This window comes from Rattus norvegicus, chromosome 1, assembly GCF_021556685.1.
Source record: "Rattus norvegicus strain SHRSP/BbbUtx chromosome 1, alternate assembly SHRSP_T2T, whole genome shotgun sequence".
Classification (NCBI taxonomy): Eukaryota; Metazoa; Chordata; class Mammalia; order Rodentia; family Muridae; genus Rattus; species Rattus norvegicus.
In genome coordinates, this window is record NC_141534.1 from 99,870,697 (window position 1) to 99,894,458 (window position 23,762).

General features: G+C 46.1%; 1 long non-coding RNA gene across 2 annotated transcripts in view; it reads left to right on the plus strand.

Annotated features, from left to right (window-relative positions):
* LOC108349563 (uncharacterized) overlaps nt 1-23,762 on the plus strand; it is a 38,666-nt gene that overhangs the window by 12,353 nt on the left and 2,551 nt on the right. Inside the window, exons 2-4 of one of the 2 annotated variants that reach the window (XR_015646336.1) lie at nt 9,740-9,908; nt 12,324-12,415; nt 22,318-22,504. This is a non-coding gene — a long non-coding RNA (uncharacterized LOC108349563). The remainder of the gene's footprint in view (nt 1-9,739; nt 9,909-12,323; nt 12,416-22,317; nt 22,505-23,762) is intronic. The other variant, XR_015646337.1, reaches the window with a different exon arrangement.

Below are 23,762 nucleotides of genomic sequence, written 5' to 3' on the forward strand. Positions count from 1 at the left end.
CCATGCTTGGAGTTCGTCTGGCTTGAGCTTGTGCGGCATGTGTGTATGATGTCATAATTGCTATGCATTTACATGCGTAACTGCCCTGCTGTGTCCTTGTAGTCCACCTTTGGCTTACTATTCTTTAAAAAAAAAAAAGATTAGCTTACTACTTTAATTGTACACAGTTATGTATACAGTGTGGTAAATATACCCACCCACAACTTCATACACACACAGCATATAACACACACACACACACACACACACACACACACACACTAACTGAATCAGGGCAAGGCTTCCATATCTTTAAGTGTTAGATTATAGTAACATGTAATAATTGTATATATTTATGAGAGACATACACATTGCACACCTTTACTGAAATAGCTACTCCTGGTGATAGTCCATGCAGAGCTAGATCTCGTCAAGGTACTGACCAGAAGTGACTGACAAGTGCTCACCCTTAAATGGGCATCTCCATTATCTCTTTCTCCCAAGGCCTAGGGGGCATCACAGAAGAGCAGGCAGAAGGAACTCAAGAGCTGGAGAAAGGTGACCTGCCTTGAAGTGTTACTGTCCAGTTATGGCCTTGGTGTTGTAGCCATGAACACAGAGCCACCGTGGGTACTTGCACAAGACTGAGCACTCCAAGTACCCATCATGCTAAAGGAGTGTCCATGAGTAATTGTCCCTTAGTATTCCCAGGGGATTGGTACCAAGACCACGTACAGATACAATCTGTAGATGCTAAGTCCTCTAATGGAACAGCACTGTATTGGTATGTAGCACCCGCACTCCCTCCTCACATGTTAGAATCATCTTTTCATTACTTCAGGCACTCAGCACAGCACCCACATGCCACTTCCTTTGTGTGGACTCAGCACAGCACTCACATGCCACTTCCTTTGTGTGGACTCAGCACAGCACCCACATGCCACTTCCTTTGTGTGGACTCAGCACAGCACTCACATGCCACTTCCTTTGTGTGGACTCAGCACAGCACTCACATGCCACTTCCTTTGTGTGGACTCAGCATAGCCCTCCAGGCATAGTAAATTCCAGTATTGCTTTTCGGAACTTTCTGGATTTTTTTTCCTGAGTATTTTCAGGCAATGATTGATTGAATAGATCAATGTGATGGTAGTGAAAGAACACAGGCAACCTGGGCTGGGAAGGGTGCTCCTGGGCTGGTCATTTTGTCTTGACATATGACAGATCTACCTGCAGAATCCATGGTGTGTTGTGGCTAAGTAGCTCCTGTCTGCACTGCTCAGCTTCAGGAGAACAGAAGGGCTCTGGGCTCTGATGCTCATTAGTAATGGGATCTGGTCAAGTCCCAAACTCCAGGCTCTTCTCTCATAGTTTGGATACACATTTGAAATTCACTGCATCGTTGGGACAGTTCAGAGGAGTAACAGCATGTGTCTGGCCACATATTAAAGCATATACCCTGGGAGGTGGGGATAGCAGATATAATTATATTTCACTGTACACACATGCAAATTTCTCAAAAACAAAGACAAAAGAAAATGCACAATCAGCATAAATTTACCATCAGATAAATCAGTTGACAAGTGAAAACACATTTTTTTTAAAAATTAAAAATAAAACCTATAAGTGCTTTAATCTACAGGTGGGGCCTGGGTATGGTCTGCCAAGACCTCCTTTGGTCTTTTGGGAAATTCTTGATAATTTCATCTTTGTTGTGTGCGGTGTCAGGAGGGACTTTGGCATGCCTGTGTGAATGGGACACATGTTCTGGTAGCAGTGGACTCCGGCAGTCCATGGTGACAGTATGGTAGAAAAGCAGCAGGTGGCATCATAAGCCATAGGCCAGGGAATATCATGGGCCTCAAGTATTGGCCAATTTATTTTTCTATCCTCATTTCTGGCCCATTGTGATGGTTTGAAAGATCAGTATGTCACAGAGTCTTGAGCATCTGAATGCTATGCCCAGTTGGTAATCTGTTTGGGAAGGAATAGGAGGTTTGAATAGGTTTGGCCCTTCTATGTGTTTGAATGCTTGGCACACAGGGAGTGGTGCTAGTAGGAGGTGTGGCCTTGTTGGAGTAGGTGTGGCCTTGATGGAGGAAGTGTGTCACTGTGGGGGTGGGCTTTGAGGCCTGTGCACACCCAGTGTGGGCTCTGCCCAGTGTGGAATTCCAGGCTCCTCCTGGGTGCTTGTAAAGATAGTCTCTTGCTGCTGCCTTTGGATCAAGATGTAGAACACTCAGGCTCCTCCAGCACCACGTCTGCCTGTAGGATGCCATGCTTCCCGCCATCGTGACTATGGACTGAACGTAAGAACCTGCAAGCCAGCCACAATCTTTTCTTTTATAAGAGTTACCTTGGTCTTGGTGTCTCTTCACAGTAATAAAACCCTAAGACAGAGTATATCCTGGTCGGTTGGAGGAAGCGTGTCACTGGGGGAGGGCTTTGAGAGCTTAAAGACCAACCCCGTTCTTTTTGCTTCCTGCTTGTGGGTCAAGATGTGAGCTCTCAGTTTCTGGTCCCAGCCACCATGTCTCTGCTCCACCATCAGGGACTCTAACCCTCTGGAACCATAGGCCAAAGACACTCTTCCTTCTACAAGTTGCCTTGGTCATGGCATGTTACCACAGCAACAGAAAAGTATCACACATTTCCTCGTTTGTGGGCACTAATATTAAGTCTTTGCCCTGAGCCTCTGGCTATGAGTGGTTGATGCTCAAGTGAAATGTTCTGCAAGTAAATTATTTACAAAATAAAAATGCATACATGATAACTCATCAGAATCTATATTTAGAATTTCTGAAGCTCTAAAACCAATTATCTATGGCCCCATTTGATGGAGGAGAATGCTGTGTTCCCATGATACCTCGGATAAGCTCTCTATTACCGATGAAGTCTATTTTGGTAATTTATTTATTTTAGAAGATTCCATATACGACTATGTCTTAGGGTTTTACTGCTGTGAACAGACTCCATGACCAAGGCAACTCTTGTAAGGACAACATTGAATTGGGGCTGGCTTACAGGTTCAGAGGTTCAGTCCATTATCATCAAGGTGGGAACATGGCGGCATCCAGGCAGGCATGGTGCAGGAGGAACTGAGAGTTCTACATCTTCATCTGAAGGCTGCTAGCAGAATACTGGCTTCCAGGCAGCAAGGATGAGTGTCTTAAAGCCCATACCCACAATGACACACCTACTCCAACAGGGCCACACCTACTCCAACAGGGCCACACCTACTCCAACAGGGCCACACCTTCTAATAGCACCATTCCCTTGACCAAGCATAGATAAACCATCACAGACTACTATACTTACATTGTTCTCCCTTTCTTCTGCTGTATCTAATTCCTCCAGTGTTTCCATCAGTATGTGAAAAACTGATTCTAAAGAAGAGTTAAATCTTTTTGAAAGAATGACTTCGTGAGAATCAACAGCTTTGGATGTGCTAAAATGTGCTTTGTCGAACAGTGAGTCAGAGACTTGTCTGCTTGTGGCCACAACTTTGGGAACAGTTTCATCGATAGGAAATCATCCCCAACTGACAATAGAATATTAATGAAATTGGCCCTTGCCAAGACTGACTGATATACCTTGTATATATATATAGTGTGTGTATATATGTATGTGTGTGTATCTGTGTATGTACATATATATATATATACATATGTTTATGTGCAAACATATGTATGTATCTATACACACATATAAATATACACACATATATGCATATATGTGTATATATGTATTTATAGACTCAATGGGATATAATATTCAATAGAATATATATGGATATATGTATCCCATTGAGTCTATTTAGTGTTACTCATATGTATGTGATTTCAGGGCTGATCATTCTGTATTGGATAACCAATTAGGGATTGATTCTTCCTCCTTCTCGAAAAACCCTCTTTGATGCAGCAGACAGAGACCATTACAGAAATCCCAAACTAGTCAAAGCACAGGGAACAGCTGACCTTAAGCTGCCCTGCCCCAAGTGACCCATCTACAACACAGCCCATATGTAAGTTTCAGGGTACTTGTTGAACTGTGGGCAGAAAGACTGCAAGCAGCCGAGGACGGGACACCTGTGCAAGATGGTATCTCCTATCTGTGACAGTGAAGCTACACCCATGACATCCCAACAACATGCCACCTAACGAAGACTTGAGAACTGACCGTAGCAGCTGACATGTGTGTGGGAATCTCAGCGCCCCTCCATAGATGAAGCACTACAGGCAATTAATGACTGCTTAGAGACGAAGTCATTTAAACCTTTTTCCCCCTTGCAATTGAAGACACCCAGAGAAAACACATGAGCAGGCAGTTTGAATTATATCCAAGTCATGAAACCACTCTCGTTTCCCTGTGTAACCCCAACAAGTTACAGGAAGTGTCAGAGGAAGCATTAAAGTGCCGTTATGTAAATTTACACTGAAAATAAAACCCAGACTCATGAAAAACTGATTCTAAAGAAGAGTTAAATCTTTTTGAAAGAATGACTTCGTGAGAATCAACAGCTTTGGATGTGCTAAAATGTGCTTTGTCGAACAGTGAGTCAGAGACTTGTCTGCTTGTGGCCACAACTTTGGGAACAGTTTCATCGATAGGAAATCATCCCCAACTGACAATAGAATATTAATGAAATTGGCCCTTGCCAAGACTGACTGATATACCTTTCCAAGGAAGGATTGGGAGACAGAAATTTTAGTGACAAAATGAAGCAGGAGTTTTGGTTTCTTAAAAAACCCAGATATGGTATGTGAATGTGTTTTTCTTTTCATCCCAGGTGTGGGATAAGAGCCACTTCACAGGAGGTGCTTATGATTTGCCTCATGCACTAGCAGGGGTGTGACCTTACCCAGCTGCAGATAGCTCAGTTCTGGGACTCTGGAGACTGTATAAACGGGAGAGGCCTGAGAGGGCCTGGGAAGGGTGCTGTTCCCCCTGCTGCTCCCCTGCTTCCCCCGCTGCTCCTCTGCTCCCTGTGCTACTCCTCTGATACTCCTGCTGCTTTCCTGCTGTTCCCCCTGCTGCTCCCCTCCTCCCCTGCTCTCTCCCTGCTACTCCCCCTGCTGTTTCCCCTGCTGCTTCCCTGCTCTTCCCCTGCTGCTCCCCTGCTCCCCCTGCTGTTCCTCTGCTGCTTCCCCTGCTGTTCCCTTGCTCCCCCTGCTGCTCCCCCTGCTGCTGGTTTGCAAAATATATAACAAACCCCAAAGTATAAAACTAATATAGCTGCGACCTATCTTAGTAACTTTTCTCATTGCTACAACAAAATGCCTGACAAGTCAGTCCTCAAAACACATGTGTGGATGAACCTCTTATATTTAGGACTATGTTTGTATACACAAATGCATATATGTAGGCAATAACAATAAATGGAGAAAAGGAGGCCATGAGTTTGAAGGTGAAGCTTTGGAGGTAAGAAGGGGAAGGGAGAAATGTTGTAATTAAATTACAGTTTTAGAAAAAAAAATTGAAGAAGCAGCTTAAAGGAAGAAGGGTTATTTGGCTCATGGTTGGAGGGTACAGTTCATGACAGAGGGGGAAGGCATCATGGCAGTGCAAATGCCTCCTGAGGAGACAAGACCAGGAGGCCTCTTGTTCACATCTCAGTGGACCAGGAAGTATAGACAGATGGACACTGATGCTGAGCTCGTTCTCTCCTTTTACCTTTGGATTGACCCAGGCTGTGGATGGTGCCTACATTCAGGGTAGACCTTTTTACCTTTAGCTAATCTGAACCGGGCAACACTCACATCTGGAAGCGTGCCTTGATAATGCCCCATCATCATCATCACCACCACCATCATTGCCATCATCATCATCATCACCACTGTCATTTGAGAGTTTCATATATGTAAATATTGTGTTTAAATCAAACCCACCTCCTTCCTTCACCTCCAGCTCCTCCTCCAGTCCCCAGTGCTCCCCACCAGCTTCATGTGTGCTATTTTGTTTTAACTGACTGACCCTTAGTGCTGCCTGTGTGTGCTTTGGTGTGTGGTCAGTCACCCACTGTGTGTGCATTGGTGGGTGATCACCTACTGTGTGTGCACGGGTGTGTGCAGTTGGCCACCCACTGTGTGCACATGAGTGGGTGGTTAGTCACCCAGTGTACCCACTGTGTGTGCATTGGTGTGTGGTCAGTCACCCAGTGTGTGTGCATGTGGTTGTGAGATCATCCACCGTTTGCACATAGCTGTTTGATCATCTACTGGGTGTGCATGGCTGGGAAATCAGTCATCTATTGGAGCCCAAGTGGCTTCTCAGTCTGAAGAAAACTGACTCTTCCTCCCCCAGCAGCCATCAACTGACAGTAGTCCCTCAGATGCAGCTGGGACTTCATCAACCTCTCTCTGTCTTACTAGGACTTTCCTGGCTTGGTACAGGTCCTCTGCATGTAACTATAACTGCTGTGAGATGACGTGGGCAAAGCCACTGTCCCGTCTGGTGAACCCTGCTTCACTACAGCCAGTCACTACTTCTGGCCCTGGTGTGTCTTAATCCAATTAAGTTGACCATCAAAATGAACCAGCACAGAGCCTTGGAATCTCTCACCAGGCATTGCTGTACTTGAAAGATTGGCTACAAGTTTGAAGTCTTGGTGTTCAGTGTGGGAAACACATTTCTGATGCCTTGACCTGTCACTGTGTTACCCATGGGTTACTTTCGTTTGCTACAAAACCCACATTGCTACACGGGTAGAGTTTGTCCACACAAGACTCAATTGTTTCCCAAGGATATGTGTTTGCAATGCTATCCTTTGTTATTAAGGAAACAAAGTAAGGATTTTAGACTTCTGCGTTAGATTTTTGCGCTTATGCACTAGCCTCCAGTCAGTGCCATAGAGGCTTTGACAGACTCATGTTCTCCAGGTTGAGTTCCATGGAAGTACACAGAGAATGTTCTCTGTGCTTCTAAGCTGCAAAGATTGAATACATGTTTGCTGAGTAGAAACCGCCCTATCCCTTCTTTTTGACACATGTGATTATTTTTAGAAAGGGTCTTGCATTTCACTTTGTGTCTCCAGCTGCTCCTGCACTAGGTATCCCAGTGTAGACTTGAACTCAAGGCAATCCTTCTGCCTCACCCTCCTGGGAGGACAGGCATGTAACCTGATGGCAGCTTTAGAACAAGACTTAGCTGGACCTCCAGGTTCCGGTGACAGGATGTTTCTCCCCTGTGATATGCAAATGCCTTATTTTTCTCATTGAAAGAATTTTTAAATTCTCAAATGTTGGGCGCTTTTATTCATTTACTCAGTAAGAGCTTATCGGGAACAGAGAGATGGCTCAGTGTTTAAGAGTGCTTGCTGATCTTCCAGGACCCATGTCAGGATGCTCATAACTGCCTGTAACTCCAGCTGCAGGCGATGGGGCTGGCACCATCTTCTGGCCTCCATGAGCATCCACACACATGTGCACACTCCCTCACACACAGACACTTATGTAAAAACAAATAATAAAAATAATATTTTATAAAAGAATTTATTAGTTTCCTACATTTGACCTGAATAGTTAGTGTTGTTGAGGGCAGAGGTGGAAGGGGGTTGTTCAACATAGTCCATCACAAGCTGGCTTTGGGAGACTTGGAGCACAGTGTTCTGCTACTGTGGATCTTTAGAAGGATGGCAGTGCTGGCTAGTGTTTTGTTAACTTGACACAAACTAGAGTATAAGAAAAGGGAAACTCAACTGAAGAATTGTCTCCTTCAGTGTGGCCTGCAGGAAGAAACTCTGTGGAGAAACTTCTTGATTGGTGATTAATGTGGGAGGGCACAGCCCACTGTGGGCAGCACCATCCCTAGGCAGGTGGTCCTGGGTTGGAAAAGAAAGCAGGCTGAGTAAGCCAGGAAAGCAAGGCAGTAAATAGCAGTCCTCCGTGGTCTCTGTAAGTTCCTGCCTCCCGGTTCCTGCCTTGGCTTCCTGCCCTGATTTCCCTTCATGATAAACTATAAGCTACAGCTTAAACTGGAGCAAGATCTCTGCCTGGCTTCCTTCAGTGATAGACTGTGAACTGGCATTCAGTTAAGCTCTCTCCTCAGCTAAGTTGCCTTTGGTCAGTGTCTTATCACATAACAGAAATTAAACTAGAGCAGGGGTGTGGGGTACTGTGAGGGGATGGCGTTCCAAGATTTGCTATCTAGAATACAAGCAACGGCTATCATTGAAACAAACACAGAAGCATCAATGACTTAGGGGTATAATTTGGGGAGATAGAAGCAGGGTGGAATTTTGTTTTAAACTAAGATTTCAGGCTTCTTACTAGTTCAGTAGTCAATAAAGTCTTCATCAGTGTTTGGGTTTGGATGGGAAATTTCTCCCAAAGGCTGTGGGCAATTAACACGTTGTATAAGTACCCTGGAACTCCCAGGGCCTCCCTGTCCCAGGGTTTCAGCTCCTCTGGCTTTGGAAGAGGAGGCGGAGCACACGACCGCCTATGCTGTCACTCATGCGGGTTTCCACCACATGAGCTGTGGGCAGCTGCAGTCATGAGCCCAGGCTGGGTCATCTGGGGATCCGGGTCTTCCAGGCTGTGTTTCTGTCTCCCTGATGCTTGTACGTCCCACAATCCATCCTCTTCTTAATCTTTTCCTTCACTCCAGATGACAGGAACCTAACTTGGCAGTGAAGTCTTCCATTCCCTAGGCTTGCACCCCTCTCTGGGATGTAAACACACCCCACAACCTCTCTGAAAGCGCTGGGTTCCTTGGAGCGTGGATTAGAAGGAAAGATTCTGTTTCAGGGTATGAGCCGCTTTCTTTTCTCAGGGACCATTTATCAGAGAGTATCATCTGCCAGTTTGGATTATTTTCTCACTTGCCTCTGGACTCGGGATTTAATTCTCTAACTTGACACAGCCTGAAGACTTGCTCTTATGTTACGGGTTGCTCCGTCTCTCTGCTTTGTCACCTCCTCACACTTTGATTTAGCTGTTTGTTGTACTTTGGATCTACGGTGACCAGACCTCCCCTACTTTGATCCCTGGAACCTACAAAGTAGAAGAACCAACTTCCTTAAGCTTCCCTAAGCTGTTTTGACATGTGCTTGCGCGTGGGTGTGCGCGCGCATGCGCACTCCCACCATGGCTTGCAGTCCTGTCACAGGGCTGGATCGACAGACTGTGGGCTGAAACCTCAGCGTCCAAGAGCTATGATCTTTGAACTCAGGATCTACCGCTGTTTGAGCTTTGTTTATTTTCTTTCTTCCTTGGGGATGCCATTTTAAAGGAGCAGAGGCAGATCCAAGTGGGATAGTAGACACCTGTAAGCCTGGCACTTCCGAGGAGGAGGCAAAAGGGTCCTGAGTTTGAAGCCAGCCAGAGGTACATAATGGCACCTTCTCAACCAAATTGACAAGAAGCCTGGGGGTGGCTTAGTGTAAATAAAAATCTATGGGCAAAGACATATATGCCCTGATCCACCGTCTGGGGCAGGTGTGTGTGGACGAAGAGGACCGCCTGGTTGACCCCCCAGCCCATCCGTCACATACCTTTGTTTATTTGTCTTCTTTTCTATATCTCCAGTCGGTAGCTCTGCCTGGAAAGCCAGAGAAATCAGAACCAAGGCTTTTGTGCTAAAATCTGTCTCTTACCTGTTTAAATTACAACACGAAACAATTATGTATGTTTAAAAGCTGTCAAAAGTCTGCTTAAATGGTAGCTTTGTCTCGTGCTAAAAATTACTTTTCATTATGACCTATTTAGACATCATTTGAACCAAATAGCTCAGCCTGCACATGTAAATGTGTTTCTGTTTTAAGCTCTGCAGGTTGGGTCAGCAGATGTCTGCAACCAATGCGATCGCCGGGGTGAAGGTGACATGATTTACTTTAGTCGGGCAATTTCTCCATTAAAGCATGGACGCCTCAGATTCATAAGGGCACTGTTGAGCAGATGAACTGTAACGGAGCCTCACATTTGTCATATCAGGTGATTTGAAAGAAAAGAACAATTATAAAAACGAATGTAATTCTCTGTCGAAGGGGGGAAAAATCCAGCTTTTGCAGTAGGGGGTGGCTGATTTCCCCTAGATTCAAACCAGGTTTCTCAGCAATTCTGCATTCCACCGTTAAAAACCTAAGGAGAGGAGGGTTCCGGTGGCAAAGCAGACAGTTGCAGACATTAGTTATTTGGGGGCCCAGGAAGTGGGTTTCCCCTCCAGCATCAAAGGTTATTTCATTCCCCATAGGGGCATCTCCACTGCCATAAACTGCTCCTGCACCCCCAGCTCCCCATCTCTCCCCTCCCGTTTCTAAGCTACTTTCAATTAGCTGGGATTATTAAACTGGAAACATTCGAAAGTGCTGCCGAAGCTGCTTTCCGGTCTTATGAGCTGAGCTGGAGGCGTCACAGTAAAAACTGATTGATTAGCAAGGAATGTACTTACAGCCACTGATGCCCACTGTCATTCTCTTTGCTTCTCGTGGCTTCTCCTCTCACCCCCACCCACCCCATTAGTCTGCTGGCTTCTCTCTCTCCTGTCTTCTCCAGCCTGGGGGGCTCTGTCTTACGTGCCCGGTCTGGATTTACTTAACATTCAGGTTTTTACTTCCCACCTCATGGCCTTTGGTACCAGTGCCCAGTGGCAAGGCTTGTGGGGTCCCGGGTCGCTCTCCTTTTTCTTGAGGCTTGGTTGGTAGAACATTAATGTCACAGAAGACGGGCTGCGGAGTAGTGATGGGCAGAGATGGGCTTCTGTCTCCTTGCAGGGCTGTAACACCGACAGCGTTAATCTGAGAGTATGACCGCCACCTCCAGTCTCCATTGGTCCTCATTACTATTTCTTTTGTGAGTCTCATTTCTCCAACTAAATTGATTTGATAAAGCCATTTGGTTAACTCTATGTTTTAAAGTACCTTGAACATATGTGTCTCCTCCTGTCTGTCTGTCTGTGTATCTATTCATCCATCCATCACCTTTCCATCCATCCATCCATCTATCCATCCGTCCATTCATCTGTCTGTCCATCCATCCATTCGTCTGTCTGTCCATCCATCCATCCACCCACCTACCCATCATCCATCTTGGTTTGTTTTACTGTCACCTTGACACAACCAAAAGTCACCTGAGAAGATGGCACCTTAATTAAAGGTTTGCTCGGATCCCATTGGCCTGTGGCCATGTCTGTGGGGAATTGTCTTGATGGGTGACTGATGCAGATTATTAACCTACTGTGGGCCATGTCACCCTGGGCAAGGGGTCCTGGGTTGTGTAAGAAAGCGGACTGAGCACAAGTCAGAGGGAGCAAGCGACATTTCGTCTTGGTTTTTGCATTAGTTCCTATCTTGAGTTCCATCAGTGACATACTGTGACCTGAAAGTACAAGCTGAAATAAACTCTCTCCTCACTAAGAGACTTCTGGTCAGAATGTTTTATCACAAACAAACAAACAAACAAACAAACAAACCCAAAAGTCCCCCAAAACAAACAAAAACCAAAACAACAGGAAAAAAAACAGAAACAGATAAACATAAAAATAAAGAAAGCTAGATTTATATAATCTGTCTGTCTATTACTTAGATATTTAATATAATCTAGCTATCCATCCACTCATCCATCCATCCATCCATCTATCCATTACCTATCTAGCCATCATCTATCTATAAATCTTCTTTATCTAGGTATTACACATAAATGTATATGTACTATCATCTATTTATCTATGTATCCTTCTATTTCTATATGTATATATCTATGAATGCATCCACTTACCCTTGAATCTAGGTATCTACATGTTCTACATCCATACATTTAACTAGTCCATGGGTCAAAAATACTTAAAAACTGAATCTATATATTCAACATGTATATAACTTATTTCTTTGTCATTTTTCTAAACAATACCATATAACAACTATATATATATACATATACATATACACATATACATACGCACATATATAAAACTGCAGCTAATTTCACGGAACGATGTGAATACATTATCTGTAAATAACACTATGCCATTTTACACAAAGGCTTTGTTCATCTAAGGATTTTGCTCTCGTGAGATCTTAGGACAAATCTCCCATGGACACTGAAAGGCAACTATATTTAATTCTAACAACAAACATATCAGCGAGGGATAGCGATTATTCCCAGTTTGCAGATAATAAGTCGAGGCTTGTCAGTGGTAGCAGCTAGCTTCAGTGTGGGAGAGAATGTTCGGTTATTCTATTTAATCTTTGACTAGCCTGGTCCCTACGCTGACCGTCAGATTCTTTATCAATCAAAACGCACATTTGGAGCGACTCTTCATACTCTTTTCCTCATCGTTAATTTTGGGAAATTCAATGACTCATTCATTTGACACTGACAAGTGTGTTTGCTTTGTACCTTGGCTTGCAGGCTCCAGGGATGGTCGGTGGCTCAATTTAACTAGTTTCCTTTCCTGATGGGGACAGAAACCTGCCCAGCACTGTTTCTGACCAGGCTGCCAGGTAAGGCAAACCCTCCTTCCATCAGAGTCTCGGGCTTCAGGAGTCAGTTTGGCTGCCCTTCCGGCGCTGTGGGCCGAGTATCCCCCCGCCCCGCCCCAATCAATGCTTTTGTCTTGTTTGAGTCTGGCCAGTTAAAGGAATGTGCTATTGAGCAGAGTCCTCCAACCACACTAGACTGGAAATAAGCACCAGATTGAAGTTCGACTCTGAAGCTTCACACAATTGCCTGAGGCCAAAAGCTTGGAGAACTAACATTGCGGGTAGTGGGTGGATGGGAAGAAAGCCTGGGGGTATCTCTTTGGGAGCATAAGGGTTCCTATTGGCTGTTCTTCAGCCATAGGGAGGGAGTTAAGGCCTGGGGAGGGAATAAGTGGTTCCCTTTGGAACAGGATCTGAGATGGGGCTACACAGCCATCCCTGGATTATGACTCAAAGCCTACAAACAAGAAGCGTTTATTACCTCCAAAGTAGTGCGGGTCGTGTAGGGCTGAATGGAGAGGTGAGGTATTGCCTCTGTTATCTTTTGAACTAACTGCTATTGCGTGTCCCATGACCAGCTGTGGCAGGGTTTTTGTTCCCATGAATGAATGGGCTATAAATCTGCCCGGCTTGACATTAGTAGCAGCACTAGAGGGTGTCAAGCCGAACTGTGCCGAGGAATCTCGTGGTCCTTGCTTGCCTGGAAAATGAATTCAATAAAATGGAGGTGATCTGCGCTTATTTATAGGGCAAATGGATACATCCGGCCCCAGCCGTCAGAGCCTAACTTTCTCATTTACACTGTACAGCCCATCTCTGTACCCAGAGTTGTTCTGGGAGCTGTGAGCAACTGCAGCAGTGGCAGAAGTGATGCTGGCGATAGAGCAGTGTTTCCCTCTCTTCATCTGAGGTTTCTAGAATCTTCCATGCTAATTGTTATACGGATTTTGTTCTTGTGCACTGAAAACACGCGGCTGCGAATGCTTCTTTATTTACGCCTCACTTTTGAGGCTGAAAGACAGGAAATGGGATAAAATTAATCGCCATTTCTCAGACCTCTGAAACAATAAATTTCAGCCATCATAAATTTGGAGGTGAGTTAAGTACTGAAAACAATTTATTGCTAATTTTTCCCCTTAATTGCATTCCCAAGAAGAAGGTTTTGTGCTTACCAGTGGAATTATTGCATCAAGATGATTCTTTAGAAAGCACAATGAATTGTAAATCAGGAGCTCACCTGAAAGAGGTCAAAGGTCTCTCACAATTCACTCTCCTGTCTGCAAGGCAGGTCCTCAGTGCATAAAGGGTTTAGGTATGATCCACCTGCTGTCCCCTCCTCACAACACTGCATAGAGACAGTGTGTAGACTCAATAAGATGCCTCACTCCTGAAAGTGATAGCCTACGTCCGTGCTACATGGAAAGGAAGTAGAGGGACCACTGTGAAGTGATCACACGTGCAGCCCATCTGCCTCGGATGATTAGTTTTGAGGCTTCTTGTCTCATCAGGTCAACTGCAATTGAATGTCAGGTCAATCTTTCTGGTGAAGGAAAAGTTGGAAGGTGGTGACATCAAATCAGACAGTGCTAGTGCGAAGTAAGACCTGTTCCTATCTCACTGTGGGTGTTGAGAGGCATGGGTGGGTTATTTTAGCTCTTCTTCTGTTTCTGTGATGAAAGACCACAACTAAGCATTTAACTTGGCTTATGGTTTCAGAGGCTTAGAGTTCTTGATAATGGAGCGAAGGGGTGGTGGCAGAAACGACTGAGAGCTCACACCTTGATCCACAACCATAAGGCAGAGAGGGACAGCACTGGGAATCCCATGAGTCTCTTGAAATCTCAAATTCTTGACACACCTCTTCTAACAAGGCCACACCTCCTAATCCTTCCCAAACAGTTCCGTCAACTAGGACCGAGTATTTTAACACATGAGCCTTTTGGGGCTATCCTCATTCAAAATATCTCAACTGTGGAGGGTCACTTCCTCTGGCAGTGGGGCTCAGTGAGAAGAGGTGTTGCCAGGCATCCCCAGCAAGTGGGGATGTCTTTCTGCCTTCTAGTCTAGTGGCAGAAAGTATTGACTTAGGCAGCGATGGGGGAAACCTGAGTCTACTTGCCGGTACCCTCGGCCCCCTTTCCGTTTGCATTGCCATGACTACATACCTGATAGAAACCACCTAAGAGAAGAAACTGATCCCAGTTCCAGAGGGTCTCAGACCCTCACAGTGAGAAGGCATGGCAGAGCATCTCTGACCAGGGTATGAGGCCAAGGCTGTTCACATCGTGATGGGCCAGGAAGCTGAAAGCTTTGCTGTGGCCACAGGTTACTTTTCCCTTCAAGGGCCAGCCTCTAGTGACATACTGCTGCTAGCTAGGTCCCGTCTCCTAAAAGCTCCCTGACCTCTCAGAACATCACCACCAGTTGAGGAACAAGTGTGACACTGGTCTCACTGGGTAGTCTTGGCTGCCCTGGAACTCTCTATGTAGATCACATAGGCCTCAGACTCACAGGGATCAGCCTGCTTTTGCCTCCAGAGGGCTAGGCTTAAAGGCAGGGGACAACTGTTCACCTCTGAAATGGTGAATTTAGTAGCCATTTGCAGATGAGCTGAAGGGTTAAAATTTCTAAAAGTTAGTCATGAACAAAGTCCAGACATGCCTGAGAGAATTTGAGATAGGGCTCACTGGCCCGACTATCAACTCCCAAGGACACTGGCCATCTGGAGCCACCCCCTCCCCTTCCTTCACTCCCTGAGGATGGGTCATCCCCCTGCTGCAGTGAGATGAGTTGCCCTGCCCACATTGCTGAGATGCTAGATTACACGTATGCTTTGTTGATGTAACTCTGTGCCAAAAGTAACTGTGCACCCTTTGTATTAGCCAATTATGTGTATTCACACGAAACCCCTGGTTTTCCCTATATAAGCTCCTGCCTAGAGAGGCTCGGGGCTTGACTCAATCTCCTGTGTGAGATACGTGTCAGCCCGAGATCTCGTAAATAAAACTGCCTCTTGTTGATTACATCAAGACCGGCTTCTCGTGTTTCCTGGGGGTACCTCAACCCGTGACTGGAGCGAGAGTCTCCCCAAAATCTGGGGGTCTTTCATTGGGGGCTCGTCCGGGATAGGAGCGTAACCCCCGGAGATCCGAATGCCTCTTGGAGGTACGTTAGTGTGAGTGCTGGAAAGCGGCCGCTGTGTGAGTGTGAGAGTAGTGTGTGTGTGAATTAAGTCCTGTAGTCTGTGTTTTTCAGTACCGGTTTAAGGTCTTGATGCACTGTCTGGGCAGAAGAAGATTCCCCACTCCGTTGTTTTTGAGTGCACTCGAGTGGATGGGCTTCCCACTCCGTTGTTTTTGAGTGTACTCGGGTGGATGGGCTTCCCACCCTGTTGTTGTTGAGTGCACTCGGGTGGATGGGCTTCCCACCCCGTTGTTTTTGAGTGCACTCGAGTGGATGGGCTTCCCACTCTGTGTTGTTTTTGAGCGCACTCGGGTGGATGGGCTTCCCACCCCGTTGTTTTTGAGTACACTCGGGTGGATGGGCTTCCCACCCCGTTGTTTTTGAGTTCACTCGGGTGGATGGGCTTCCCACCCCGTCGTTTTTAAGTACACTTGGGTAGATGGGCTTCCTACCCCGTATTTAAGTGTGCTTGGATGGAAGGGCTTCCCACCCCGGACAGACGCCTGTGAGTAGGTACTGGGTTTCTACTTCGAATAGCTGTTTTCTTTTTGTTCTTTTTTTAGATAGTGGAAGTGAGGACGCCCCAGCTCTGGGAGACGTCCCACGAGCCGACTTTTGTCGGGAGGACCCGGCAGGTGACAGTCAAAGAGATCTGACTGTGACTTGACTTCGGAGGTCGTGTTCGGCTGCCTATTTAAGTATAGGCATGGACAAGTGTGCTTAGATGTGTTAGTGTCTGTTGTCTGTATTCTGTTTCTGTGTTTGGTATCCCAGAAGCAGCTAAGGTTAAGCTGCAGTTTGGGCCAGGTACTGAAGGTACCAGGCATCTGTGGAAATTGGTTATAGGATGCTTTGTCTTGGTCTCGTTTGTCTGGCTTGTTTTCTGTGGTATTGTCGAGTGTCTTTTTGGCTTTTGTTTCGTTTTTGAATTTTGGACTGACGACTGTGTTTGAAATCATGAAACTGTTTGCTTTGTTCGTCATAGAGTTTTACTTGGTCCTTTTGGTGCTTAAGTTAAAAGTTAAAAATAATTTGCTTGAGAGAAATTGTTTTCTGCCGGGGAGTTTTATCTTTCTCTCTTGAGCCTCCTCCCCAAGGAGAGCTGCCCCTCTCTTTACTCCCATTGTCCAGCCCAGCTGTTGTTAACCGTTGTGTATGAAGGACTCCAGGTTAGCGAGTGATCCGTCTGAAGCAGGCATTAACAAGAACCTGAAAGCTTTACCTTAGATCCTGAAGAAAAATTCTCCCTGTGGCTTAAACATTCACAGCTTCTAAGGAAGGGACAACACAGAGTAGGAAAATGTAGGGGCTGAGGGTGGCAAGCATGCAGGCCTACTAGCAAGCTACAGGCTGCGCGTGGGCAACAGCGCAGCTCTGGCCAAGTCAGCGCAAGAGGAGTTTCAAGGTAAGGAGGCTGGCTGGGGTTGGCACTTTGACAACAAAGATAGCGTAGAGTTAGTGGTTGTATTTTGGCCCTGAAAAAAAAAAAATTCCAGTTGCTGCCTTCAGTGGCCAGACCTTCAACACTTGCTCACAAAAGGAGAGTGTTCATTAAGAGAAGTTCTTTAAGGGAGCCTGCCTTATCTGCTGGCCCTATTCCAAGAGAGGAGTTGATCTCCAACACTAAGTAACCTTCCCTGTTAGTCATCATTGACATGGAGAATGCCTTTGATCCTATCCCCACAGCAGCCAATTCCTGCCCCTGTGGTCGAAATGTCCCAGGTTGGGGGACAGAGAAGCCCCTAAAATAGTTTCAAAAAATCTACTACAAACTGTGAAGAACTTTGTTTTGTTTTGCCAGTCAAAATTTAGAATTCAGTCTTTGGCTGTGGCCAAGGTCAGGATTAATGTTTTCTTTTCCATGGGCCTTTAACCCAGTGAGACAGCTTGGTAAAGGACTACTACTACAGTCCTGATAGCCCCAGGTGAACTGGTTACAATTCTTTTGTCAGCCACTTAGTATCTAACACCCAGGTTCTAACGTCTCTCCATCCTTTTGTTATTGTTACTGGAAGCCTAGTGCCATTTAGAGGATGGGTCTCTTGAGCGATAAAGCCACTGAGCTGGCACTAAAGGAAGGTACTCCTTAAGGGAAAATCTAAGTCCAGAGAGACAACCGGTAACAGATAGGCTGCCCCTCTGCTCACTTTTCTGTTTCACAGACACAAGGTCTTTTTGTCCCAAAAAAAAAAAAAAGCCTCCTGGCTTAGCTGTGTGACTAAATGCTGTTTGCCCTCTTCAGTGGACCTCTATTCTCAAGATTCCCTTGTTTTCTCACCATCCCATTTGAGATGCTTGTTAGTAACTGTTACAGGTCTTCTTTATCACCGAGGAAAGACAGAATCCTACTAGAGGCCAGACACGGATGGAAGGCCCTCACTTCTGCCTGTTGACTTCAAAACGCCTAAAGGTAGGGAGTGCCAGGTCTGCCGCCAGGCTCCAAGGGTGGGTCTCAGAGGGGCTAGAAAATGCCCCACCAATTTGGCTAAAGTAAGAAAAAAATATAAAGAAAAAGTTACAGAAACTTGAAGGGTTAAGCTAAGTCACTGAGAGAGTTGTTGTAAGTTGCAGAGAAAATAAGGTTGATATATGGTTAAGGGTCAGTGCACAAAAGTAGACAGCAACTAATAGCTGTAGAAGAAGATACAGACAGAGAGACTGAGGAAGAGAAAGAGACAAGAGAGGAACATATACTGGCCACAGTAGTTAGGGAACCTAGGAAGATAGTACCTGGCAACAGAAGAGAATTCCTGGCTAAAGATCGGTGTGCCTAATACGAAGAAAAAGGACACTGGGTCAGGGACTGCCCAAGAAAGAACAAGAGGGGACACTGGAGAGCTTCTTGGTCCTAGAGTGCTGGCTATGTACAGAGATAGAAGGGAAGTGTGGATACAGGGACCCAATGCTCTGTGCTCCTATGCCCCCACCCCCCAGTGGGTCAATATCCAAAGACCTTGAGTGCGAGGGGCTACTGGCAACGAACAATACTTATGGACTGCCCGAAGAACAGTGGACCTTGGCGTGGGCCGGGTAACCCACCCACTAGTTCATGGTCATCCCTGACTGCCCCTATCCCTTGCTCATTAGAAAATTGCTCTCCAAAATGGCTTGTGTGGGCTAAAATGGCTGGGTGAGGCCATGTGTATGCATATCTACAGACTGTGTATGTGGAGCTTAAGACCTGTCTCAGTGCACCAGTACCTGATGCTGGGAGATGTGTGTGTGTGTGGCTTAGTGCCGTTCTGCCTGGAACACATCATTCCTGCCAGCCGGGCTCTGACAATTATCACCCAATCCAGGACTTAAACTGTGATAGAGTGGCTGATAGAGTGTCCCAAAAGATGGGACCACTGGTCAGCTGACATGGACTAGATTCTCCACCTGTTGGGGGCAATCTGGTCACCTTGCTGCCCAATCCTGACCTGGAGCCACCACAGCACAAGTGTCAAGCACTGGCAGAAGCCCATGGGTGGAGGAAAGACCTCTGCGACTGGCTGATTGACCCCTGCTGAAAGCCGAGGACCTTGTCCACAGACGGGAACAGTTCTCTTCATGAAGGTCAGAGATAAGTGGGTGCTGCCATGGTGGACAAACGATGTCATCTGGGATGGCTGAACTTCTACCCCCAGCACATCAGCGCTGCAGATGCCTTTACCATCTCTTGGATGCCCTGGTGAAGCCAACAACTGCCTACAAGAGACAGCCACTGGGAACTGGGATTGGACTAAGAGACGGCCTCTACAATCATCAAGAAGATACTGGAAGAAATATTCCCCCGATTTGGAATGCCCAAGGTAATCTGGTCAGACAACGGCCCTACTTTCGTTGCCAAGGTAAGCCAGGGTGTGGCCAAATATTTAGAGGTCGATTAGAAATTACATTATATTTACAGACCTCAAAGTTCAAGACAGGTAGAGTAAATAAATAGAACTCTAAAAGAGACCCTAAACAAATTGACCATGGAGACTGGCACAGACTGGGTGACACTCCTTCCCTCTCGCTCTCTTCAGAGCAAGAAATACCCCTTCCAGATTCAGCCTTACCCCCTTTGAGATCTTATATGGGGCCTCAGCCCCCCTGACTGTATTAGATGATGTTACTGAACCAACATGTCATAGTAATAATGATTTATGTGTCAGGCTAAAAGACCTACAGGTGATACAGAAAGAAATCTGCTCACAGCTGGCAGCAGCCTATGCCCCAGGGACCTCCGAGACATCTCATCCGTTCCAGGTTGGAGACTGTAGGTACATACAATGACACGGAGCCCAGACACTTGAGCCTTGCTGGAAAGGACCGTACCTGGTGCTGCTGACCACCCTGACAGCCGTCAATTCTCAGCCCTCACCAGCCGCATACTAGCCGTTGGGGCTGAGAACTGGGACCTAGAGGGACACTCAGATCTTCAAAAAGCTCCCTAGACTTGCACATCAGATAAGTGGATACATCAGAGACATGACTGGGATGTTGCTATAATGCTCACTTGAGGAGTGTGCTTTAGAAACAAGAATTTCATGTTTGCCCTGGGTTCCATCGAGAAAAATATAGAGATAGGCTTGATTTCTATTACAAATGATGTAACATTACATATGTTAATACTCCTAACACTTCTTGGGACTGTGCCTCAGGGACCATAAGTTTAAAAGTTCTAAGATAGTCATGACCTTGGTGTATAGGTTTAGATAGTGTTCAGATTGGAATCCTAAAGACTTTTTAGCTGACCTCCAAGAATACCTAACCTCCCTCTCAGAGGTAGTCCTTCAAAATAGGAGAAGATTAGACCTGATATTCCTTAAAGAAAGAGGGCTATGTGCTGCTTTGAGAGAAGAATGTTGTTTTTACCTCGATCACTCCGGGACCATTAAAGATTCTATGGCTAAACTTAGGGAGAGGTTGGACAAGAGACGACGAGAACGAGAAACCACTGATAACTGGTTTCAGAGCTGGTTCGATAGGCCCCCATGGCTTACCACCCTGCTGTCAGCCTTAGCTGGTCCCTTGATTATCCTCCTCCTTTTGCTCACTTTTGGGCCCTACATCATTAATCGCCTTCTAGCTTTTGTCAGGGAGCGGATTACTGCTATACATGTCCTTATGTTGAGACAACAGTATCGGGCTGTATCGGGCTATACGGGGTGAAGAGCCTCTAGACGCTAGACTCGTAGTCCTAAGATTAGGACTATTCACAAGGAGTAGAGGGGAATGAAGGGTTAAAATTTCTAAAAGTTAGTCATGAACAAAGTCCAGACATGCCTGAGAGAATTTGAGATAGGGCTCACTGGCCCGACTATCAACTCCCAAGGACACTGGCCATCTGGAGCCACCCCCTCCCCTTCCTTCACTCCCTGAGGATGGGTCATCCCCCTGCTGCAGTGAGATGAGTTGCCCTGCCCACATTGCTGAGATGCTAGATTACACGTATGCTTTGTTGATGTAACTCTGTGCCAAAAGTAACTGTGCACCCTTTGTATTAGCCAATTATGTGTATTCACACGAAACCCCTGGTTTTCCCTATATAAGCTCCTGCCTAGAGAGGCTCGGGGCTTGACTCAATCTCCTGTGTGAGATACGTGTCAGCCCGAGATCTCGTAAATAAAACTGCCTCTTGTTGATTACATCAAGACCGGCTTCTCGTGTTTCCTGGGGGTACCTCAACCCGTGACTGGAGCGAGAGTCTCCCCAAAATCTGGGGGTCTTTCATAGCCAATGGGCATGGAGAGTATTTATAAGGACCAGATGCAACTGGTTTTACACCCAGGATATGCGTGTGTCTGTGTGTGTGTGTGTGTGTGTGTGTGTGTATGTGTGCATGTATGTGTATATATGTGAATGGTCAGTTGGATACTCTCCTTTCTCCCCTCCATAACATTACGTCCTCTCCAGGGCTAAGGCTGCCTGTTGTGGTGCGGAGCTGTGTAGGCATCCTGCACACATGGCCTTCTAGAGCTGCCCAGAGGCGGCGCGGACAGAATGCTATGTCATCTGAGGCTTTGTGAGCCTGGTGGGATAAAGAAGAACACAGCTTAGGTTAAAACAATATGGCATCTTCCATGGGACTCAGGATAGGTCCCAAAGCCAGCATGCAAAGTGCAATTAGAGAAAAGGCCAGCAGTCCCCCGCAAAGCAGATGGGAAAGCAATGCCGTCTGTCCATTTGGCTTTCAGGAGCGATGACTGCATCAATGCGCATGCGTGCGGCCACATTTGGTTTTGGTGATATGTTCCGGTCACCAGGCCCTCCTGTACTTCCTGTACCAGTCAACTCTCCATTACTATAAGAGCTATCCAGGATTTGGTTTATTTAATTGTAGCTCACAGTTTCTGAGACTTCATCCAATGCGTTGGTGCCATTGTTGGGTCGCACAATGAGGCAGACTGAGTGGAGGAGCAAAACCCACGAAACTCATCGTCATGGAACAAAAGTGAGGCAAGGGAGGCTGACCACTTCTTAGAGGTTCTGCCCTTTCTTCAGAGCAATACTCCAAGGATCAAACATAAAAACACACAGGCTTTCAGGGGCCATCTAGGCTCTAAACCATAGCAGAACTCAGTTGCAAGACCAGCAAGATAGGACTATCCTTTTCCTGGCCACTAAGGCCGATGATTAGAGATGGGGTACCGGACAACAGCAGCGTCCCACGGTTTTCTTAACAAGTGTGTCCATTAAGATGTCCCTGTACATTAAGCACAGACTTGGGGAATCTCTCCATCTCTTTCCTCCTTTCCCCTTCCCTTCTGCAGAAGCATGGAGTCTGTCTTGGGATTCATTGACACAAGAGAGAAATGGTCGGATGGAGAGACTAGGAGAAAGCAATCCGGATACAGAACAGGATCTCGAGCCCTCAGGTGAAGAGCTGGGGAGACCCAGCCAGGAGGAGAAGAAGCCCAAAGGAGTCTGCTCTGAGATGGGCAGAACGGGATGTTTGTGGTAAGTCACCCTGACAGCTGGTGCTGTGGGGGTTCAGCGTGAGGGAAGAACAAAGGCACAGCCTTGCTTTTGGAGTACAGGAGTAACACAAATTTATCTGTGAACATTTGAGAATACAGGGAAATTTCTGGAAGGAAATAAAAGCTGCCTGTAATCCGACCATCCGGAGATAAACATTACTAAATTTTTTATGCATTTCTTTGCAGGCCCATGGGCATTTCGATGTATTATTATTATTATTATTATTATTATTATTATTATTATTATTATTATTTTGCTCAGACTTGGGATTCTACTACATGTAGTTTTTATATTCTGACTTCTCTCTATTCTTAGTCTTAACGTATTGGGGGCAGGCCCTTGTCCTTGATAGTTTTCTCCAATTTTTTTTTTAATTTTAAGAATTTATTAGAATTGCCTTTTAGAAATGAGCCATATAGCTTAACCACAGTTTTCTTGGTAAATATTGAGTTGTCCTTATTTTTGACATGATGTGTGGGGTCGGGGCAAACATTATTCTGTAGCCAGGACTTGGATGCCCCTCCGGTTATTTCTATGAGGCGAATTCTGAGGACAGGAAGTTCCGTGTGGCATGTGGCCACGTTTGGTGAAGATCCACCTCCAGTGTGTCAGACTTCTCCATTGCTGTGGCGGAATACCTGGGAGACATAGTTTATAAAGAAGAAGGTTGTTTGTTTGTTTGTTTGTTTTTCGACTCAAGGTGTTCTAGGCTTCATTAGCGGTCTTTGCTGATTCTTGGCCTGTCTGAGTAGCCTGGTAGACAGGGCCTGGGCGAAGCTGCCCACTTCCGGGGAGCTGGGAAGGAGAGGAAGGGGAGGGGGAGGGAGAAGGAGCAGTGTTACCTTCCGGCTTTCCCCCTTCACCACTGCTGTGCTACTTGGAGTTCCGGTTTCTTGGATGGTACCCTAGGCAGGTCCTCAATTGCTCTCCAATATGGCAGAAATCTCTAGAGTCTACCCTAGCAAGCTCCAGCATGCACTTCACTAGTTCCTAGGTGTTTCCCATCCAGTCAGTTTGACAACTGAGATTAATTGTTACACTTGGGAAAGCTTGGCCCTGTTGGCACTGTGGGACACCACAGCTTCAGTTCCCATTCAAGGGGTGGAATCTGCAAAGCTCCCTCTTTTATGAACACATATAGCTAAAGTTGCCTTTTGTTTTATGACTGAAGCCCAATATGTTTTCACAACTCTGCCCACGTCTGTTTCTCCTCCTAAGAATTTGGTGTCCACCCCTT